The sequence below is a fragment of the Bos taurus genome, chromosome Y, assembly GCF_002263795.3.
Source record: "Bos taurus isolate L1 Dominette 01449 registration number 42190680 breed Hereford chromosome Y, ARS-UCD2.0, whole genome shotgun sequence".
NCBI classification, from domain to species: Eukaryota; Metazoa; Chordata; class Mammalia; order Artiodactyla; family Bovidae; genus Bos; species Bos taurus.
In genome coordinates, this window is record NC_082638.1 from 49,867,187 (window position 1) to 49,873,931 (window position 6,745).

A 6,745-nucleotide genomic window follows, 5' to 3' on the forward strand; every position below is an offset into this window, starting at 1 on the left:
GAAAATACACAAACTAGGGGACTTCCCTGGAAATGTTTAAGTGTTTAAGACTATGCACAGTTTCCATCCCTGGGCAGGGAACTAAGATCCCACATGCCACATAGCTAAATAAATAAATATTTTAAAAGAAAATGTGACATCTGAATAAAGCCAGACACAGAGGTCACACATTGCATGTGGGAGAACTGTAGGTAGAAAAGAAGCAGGAAAGAGAAGCATTCTGTAACGCAAATGAAACATTTTTTTCCAGGGAGGAGGAAATGCACTGCTCTGATAAAGGCTGTCAATAAATTAAATAAAATAACAACTAAAAATTGACCACTGAGTTAAACATTTGGAATTCACTGTTGTCTTTGACAAGAGTGAATTTAAAGGAAAATGAGAGACCTGGAGATAACAGATTCTACAAACAACTCTGCAGAAGTCTAGCATAAGCAAATATGAAATAAAAAAAGCATAGGCGATGTGTCACCAAAGGACAGATTTTTAATGAGAGGTAAGATTATAGTCATTCTGTTTGCTGATGGGAACCATCCAGAGAAACAGAAAACTTAATCCAGGACAAAGAAGAGACTTGCTAGAATATCACTGAATAAACAAGAATTGAGGTGGCAAGAATACACAGAAGAACTGTACAAAAACAGATCTTCATGACCCAGATAATTAGGGTGGTGTGATCACTGACCAAGAGCCAGATATCCTGGAATGTGAAATGAAGTGGGCCGTAGAAAGCATCACTATGAGAACAGCTAATGGAGGTGATGGAATTCCATTTGAGCTATTTCAAATCCTGAAAGATGATGCTGTGAAAGGTTTCACTCAATATGCCAGCAAGTTTGGAAAACTCAGCAGTGGCCAAAGGACTGAAAAGGGTCAGTTTTCATTCCAATTTCAAAGAAAGGCAATGCTAAAGAATGCTCAAACTACTGCACAATTACACTCATCTCACATGGTAGTAAAGTAATACTCAAAATTCTCCAAGTCAGGGTTCAGTAATATGTGAACCGTGAACTTCCTGATGTTCAAGCTGGTTTTAGAAAAGGCAGAGGACCCAGAGATCTAGTTGGCAACATCCGCTAGATCATGAAAAAAACAAGAGTTCCAGAAAAATACATTTATTTCTACTTGATTGACTATGCCAAAGTCTTTGACTGTGTGGATCACAATAAACTGTGGAAAATTCTGAAAGAGATGGGAATACCAGACCACCCGACCTGCCTCTTGAGAAATCTGTATGCAGGTCAGGAAGCAACAGTTAGAACTCATCATGGAACAACAGACTGGTTCCAAATAGCAAAAGAGTAAGTCAAGGCTGCATATTGTCACCCTGCTTATTTAACTTCTATGCAGTGTGATATAATGAGAAACTCTGGAGTGGAAGAAGCAAAAGCTGGAATCAAGATTGCAGGGAAAATTATCAATAACCTCAGATATGCAGATGATACCACCCTTATGGCAGAAAGTGAAGAGGAGCTAAAAAGCCTCTTGATGCAAGTGAAAGTGGAGAGAGAAAAAGTTGACTTAAAGCTCAACATTCAGAAAATGAAGATCATGCCATCCGGTCCCATGTACTTCATGGCAAATAAATGGGGAAACAGTGGAAGCAGTGTCAGATTTATTTTTGGGGGATGCAAAAGCACTGCAGATGGTGACTGCAGCCATGAAATTAAAAGACACTTACTCCTTGGAAGGAAAGTTATGTCCAACCTAGATAGCATATTCAAAAGCAGAGACATTACTTTGCCAAGAAAGGTCCATCTAGTCAAGGCTATGGTTTTTCCTGTGGTCCTGTATGGATGTGAGAGTGGGACTGTGAAGAAGGCTGACCACTGAAGAATTGATGCTTTTGATCTGTGGTGTTGGAGAAGACTCTTGAGAGTCCCTTGGAAATAGATCCAACAAGTCCATTCTGTAGGAGATGAGTCCTGGGAATTCTTTGGAAGGAATGATGCTGAAGCTGAAACTCTAGTACTTTGGCCACCTCATCCAGAGTTGACTCATTGGAAAAGACTCTGATGCTGGGAGGGATTGGGGGCAGGAGGAAAAGGGGACGACAGAGGATGAGATTGCTGGATGGCGTTACTGACTCGATGAACCTGTCCGAGTAAACTCCGGGAGTTGGTGATGGACAGGGAGGCCTGGCGTACTGCTATTCATGGGGTCACAAAGAGTTGGACATGACTGAGCGACCGAGCTGAATTGACCCTTAGAAAATGGCCAGGTATGGCATGCCAACAAACAAACAAACAAACAAACAACAACAACAACAAAAACGGGCGCAAACCACATGTCAGGAAGGAAACATCAACAGGTAAATACTTAGTCAATGCTTAGAAAAAAGCCTCTGGAAATGTGCCTCATTTGCTCTATTATCAGTGAATTGAAAACTTAAACTGCAAGGTAGTATCACTAATGGGAAACCAAAAAGGCCATTATCCAAAAGTCTACAGACAAGACAGAGTAGAGCAATGTTAGTAAAGGGGAACCCTGTATGCCATTGGTGGGAGGTAAGGTAAGTGCTCAGAAACTTTATAAGCATGGCTGCCAAAGTACCTAGGAATCACAAAATGATGTAGATGATGTCATATGTCAGCTCCACTTCCAGAGTATTTGAGCAATCAACAGATCGTGAAAAACACACACAACACCACCACTTCCACAAACAAACCCTGGATCAGCTGTCACAATGCCCAAGAGATGAAAGGAAAGAGAATCGCTGGCTGCAAATTAAAAGAGAAACATATGGGACATAGAGACACAATAAATATGAGTCTGACATTATGAAAATCCAAAAAAAAAAAAAAAAGCCATTTGCAGGAATATGCAGAAACCTAGAGCGAATCACAGTAAGTAAAGAAAGGCAGATTAAAGAGATATTACAACATATGCCTTCCAGAAGGGATTAAAAAACATATTGATGGGATGAGTACCCAAGGAAAAGTGAAATGGACTTACACTCCTGGTAAGAAAATTACAGTTGGCAAAGGGTTTTGGTGGGTGAGAGGCCAACAGGTCAAGGCTGGAATAGACTTATACCCACAAATACCTATGCAGTTCATAATCCACATGGACCTCCTGTATCAAGAGATATGTACTCAATAGATTCCAAAAGATACCTCTGACAATAACCAGAGCTAAATTCCTCCAAGTGTCTATGGAAAGGAAGGTGGAACTGTTTCTATGCAACAACTACAACGGTTTTAATAGTCTTAAAAAATATATAGCTTCGCTTAAAAAAAAAAAAAAAAAAAGATCAAAGAGTAAACAACCAAAACTTTTGGTGACTACCTGTGTCTCATTTTACTCTCATTTACAACCAGACTTGGGAATAACACAGAGGCTGCTGTTACCATGGGTACAAGAGGAGGGAATGAAGAAATGCTGTCACCTTGTGGACATTTTCTCTAACAGCAACCTTAAAATGCTTGCTGATGGCCACAATATTCACAAGGGTGCTGAGCTCTAACTGATATCCACCCTTAACAAATTTTCAGGGTTCACAGAGGGGAAAATAAGTAAAGTAAACTTGGGAGAAGCTAACAGGAAGAGGATATGAACAGCTAAACATAATTCCGTGTTTCTTTAAAAAAGCACATGACACATAGGGTGAATTCTAAGAGATACAGACATCTAAACTCTGAGGACATTATCACCTCCGCCTGAGCATGGAAAAGGGCCACTGTCAAATCCTGGACATGGCATCAATGGCAGAGTAGGATTAGTACAGTGGACGCTTTAAGGTAATGCTTTAATGGACCTGGTAAGAGCCACTATGGACATGACTAGAAAGGTGCACTCCCATGAAAGAAAAATAAATAAATAAAGAGGTCATGACAGCATGGTAAATCAGATCCTCTCCTGCAGTATTTCAGACATGAACAGATTTCAAACACCACACACCCCAAACTAGATCCTGCTGCATCATTCAGAACATCAAAGCAATGAAAGGTAAGACAGTGTACTTGGATAGAGGAATGGATAAAGAAGTGTGATATAGGTCTGGAATGAAGCTTTAATCAGGACTGAAATTTGAAAGTAGGCCCTCTTCACCGATAGAGAGAAATCCAGAGATCATCACACTAAATGAAGGAACATTTCAAGAAATATCATGGGATACATTGGAGTGGTGGGATACAGAAATCCACTGCAGTGTGTGCCCACACAAATGTGATGTGGACACCCAAACTGGCAAGAAACTTATGGTAGCCAAGGACCTTGGTGGATGGAAGGGATAAATCTGGAACTTGGTATTAATTTCTTCCCACAGATACATATTAAATACAAAATCCGTATAAACCTATTGCAGCAAGAGTGGTAGACAAAACAATTTCTAATAATATGTAGGGAAAAGCAAGCACCGCTGAATACATAATGTCATCTCAGTGTTTCAGAACAAGAATCTGTACATGTAAAACCAACTCATCCTTGTCTTCAACTTAAAGAAAATATGAGCACTTACTTCAAAGATCCAAAAGTGAGGATACATCAGGTTTCATGGCATCCTTTGGCTCATTCGGCTCTAATGTACTCCCAGGCCTGACAAAAACTCTCAGACATCACAGGCCATCCTAAAAAGGAGCAAATAATAAAGCCTTGCAGCATAGAGTTTTCTCTGTAACAGCAGCCTTAAAACTATCACTGATGGACATCTGATATACACAAGGTCCTATTGCTGGACTTGATACGACACCTACCCTTGAACATGACAGTAGTCACTCATCAAAAAAAAAAAAAATAAGTGAAACAGAAATACAGGACACTCCTAAGAAGAAAATATCAACATTTAAATACAGCTCAAACTGCTTGGAAAAAAAAAAAAAAAAACAGACACTTCATATTCCAAAGGCTTCTGAGCTTTAAATATATGTCTTTAGAGGAGAACGTAGACAAAATTCTCTCTGACATACATCACAGCAGGATCCTCCATGACCCACCTTCCAGAATATTGGAAATAAAAGCAAAAATAAACAAATGGGACCTAATTAAACTTAAAAGCTTCTGTACAACAAAAGAACTATAAGCCAGGTGAAAACGCAGCCTTCAGAATGGGAAAAAAAATAATAGCAAATGAAGCAACTGACAAACTAAACTCAAAAATATACAAGCAACTCCTACAGCTCAATTCCAAAAAATAAATGACCCAATAAAAAAATGGGCCAAAGAACTAAATAGACATATCTCCAAAGACATACAGATGGCTATGAAACACATGAAAAGATGCTCAGCATCACTCATTATTGGATAAATGCAAATCAAAACCACAATGAGGTACCACTTCACACCAGTCAGAATGGCTGCGATCCAAACGTCTACAAGTAGTAAATGCTTGAGAGGATGTGGAGAAAAGGGAACCCTTTTACACTGTTGGTGGGAATGTAAACTAGTACGGCCACTATGGAAAACACTGTGGAGATTCCTTAAAAAAAAAAAAAAAAAACTAGAAATAGGACTGCCATATGACCTAGCAATCCCGCTGCTGGGCATACACACTGAGGAAACCAGAAGGGAAAGAGACACGTGTACTCCAATGTTCATTGCAGCACAGTTTCTCATATCCAGGACATGGAAGCAACATAGATGTCCACCAACAGATGAATGGATAAGAAAGCTGTGGCATATATACACAATGGAGTATTACTCAGCCATTAAAAAGAATACATCTGAAGCAGTTCTAATGAGGTGAATGAAAGTGGAGCCTATTATGCAGAATGAAGTAAGCCAGAAAGAAAAACACCAATACAGTATACTAACACATATATATGGAATTTAGAAAGATGGTAATGACAACCCTGTATGCGAGATAGGTAAAGAGACACAGATGTATGGAACAATATTTTGGACCCTGTGGGAGAGGGAGTGGGGGATGATTTGCGAGAATGGCATTAAAACATGTATAATATCATATTAGAAATGAATCGCCAGTCCAGGTTCCATGCAGGATAAGAGAAGCTTGGGGCTGGTGCACTGAGATGACCCAGAAGGATGGTATGGCTAAGGAGGTAGGAGGGGGTTCAGGATGGGGAAAATGTGTACACCTGTGGTGGATGCATGTTGATGTATGGCGAACAACTACAATAGTGTAAAGTAAAAAATAATAAGAATAAAATAAATAAATACATAAATACAGAAATGAAAACAAAAAACCAAAATTGCTAACTCTTTTGTGTGGATGAAAAATGTCAAACAGCACACCATATCTGGAAGAAAATACCAACAGGTAAATACAGTTCTCAGTATTTATTTAAAAGCACATAAAATACACTCATTATAGTGAATTACTAAGAACTCTTTTAGCTTCACCTTTTTGTGATCCCGGAGACCATAGCCCAACAAGTTCCTCTGTCCTTGCAATTTTCCAGGCAAGAATTCTGGAGTGAGTTGCCATTTCCTCCTCCAGGGGATCTTCCCAAATCACATCTCCTTTGACTCCTGCCTTTGCTGAAAGATTCTTAACAACAGTGCCACCTGAGAAGCCCAGTGTATTACATAGATAATCCAACTATGCTAATGAGTTATCACCTCTGAGTAGTGAAAAAGTACCAAATACTATACAGAGAAGACATGGTAGAGAAACATTGTTAAAGGGGAATCTTTTTTTTTTTTTTTTTTAATTTATTTTTTTTTCCTCTAATTTTATTTTATTTTTAAACTTTACATAATTGTATTAGTTTTGCCAAATATCAAAATGAATCCGCCACAGGTATACATGTGTTCCCCATCCCGAACCCTCCTCCCTCCTCCCTCC